Source organism: Geospiza fortis, unplaced genomic scaffold (assembly GCF_000277835.1).
Source record: "Geospiza fortis unplaced genomic scaffold, GeoFor_1.0 scaffold183, whole genome shotgun sequence".
NCBI classification, from domain to species: domain Eukaryota; kingdom Metazoa; phylum Chordata; class Aves; order Passeriformes; family Thraupidae; genus Geospiza; species Geospiza fortis.
In genome coordinates this window covers 610,967-612,223 of record NW_005054447.1, presented here as the reverse complement: position 1 = coordinate 612,223, position 1,257 = coordinate 610,967, and positions in this window count along the sequence as shown.

The window sequence follows — 1,257 nt, the reverse complement described above, 5'->3', positions numbered from 1 at the left end:
TCAGATCCTCCTCCCCAGCTGAGCCTGCCCTCAGCAAAGCTCCAGTGCCCAGTCTGGGAGCTCCTTCCCCTGGTGTGAAGCGCCCATTGTCTGCTCAGAGCAGCTCAGCCAGCGCACAACAGGGACATTGTCCTCACCAGGGACAGAGGTGTCCCCAGCCTAGAGAGCCCAAATCCCTCTGGGTGACAGCGTCCTGCTCAAGTGCCACTGCTGAGTGGGGCCAGCCTGGGAGGGGACAGAGCCCAGCACCAGAACAGGGGGAGAGGGCACTGCCAGGGCCCTGCCACACACAGCACAGTGAAATGCCAGAGCCAGGCACTGTCACTCTGCAAGTGCAGGTGTGTGACTGTTTATTGGCCAGGGACAGCTCATCCTGTGCCACTGTGGGCACCCTTTGGGCACACACCCGGAATGTTCCAGGGGCAGAGTAACCACTGCTCACCTCACTTCACAGAGAGGCAAACAGAGGCCTGGAAAGACAGAGAGACCCTGCTGCCATTGCAGAGCCAAGGGTGGCTCCTGGCGCTCCTGATGGCCCATTTAACCCAGGTGACAGTGCCAAGGTGCCCCACTGGGGCTGTCCAGTATTGGGCAATTGTCTCTGCGTGTGGCCATGCCAGCTCCTGCCCCACCATCACCAGGATGCAGTGATGCCACCCAGAGCTGGGACCACTCTGCATCTCCCCAGAGCCAGCCAACACCCAGCACAAACCCGCTGTGCCCCTCCTGGCTGCCCCCAGGCCGAGGGGCAGCAAGGGGACGCTGTCAGAGCTGGCTCTCCCCCCCTGCAGCCCCACATACGCTGTCACCGCCACCTCTGTCCCGGATGTCGCTGGCACCCGGCGCTGCTCGGCACGGTAATTACTCGCTGCCTCGCCCGGTGCCCGGCCGGGATGGATGTTTTCCTCATGACAGGATGCTCAGCAGAGCCCCACATCCAGCGCTGAGCAGGTCCCAGCCAGCCCAGCCCAAAAGGGCGCAGGGAAAACTGCCTGGAGAGCAGGCGAGGGGAGCAGCGGGGCTGTGCCCACCAGTGCAGCGCCGCTGGAAACTGAGCCAGAGGGCTCAGGAACGTGCCAAGGGGCACCAGATCCCTGTGGCAGCACCAGCTGGTCCCCTCAGCTCACAGCTCAGTGCGGCAAAGCACCCGGGAGCCTCGACACGACACCTCTGCCATCACCAGGGATGCTGCGGCCCTCCCTGCGACGGGTGCCGGAGGCAGCGGCTCCTCAGGCAGCTCCTCCGGCTCCTTCTCCC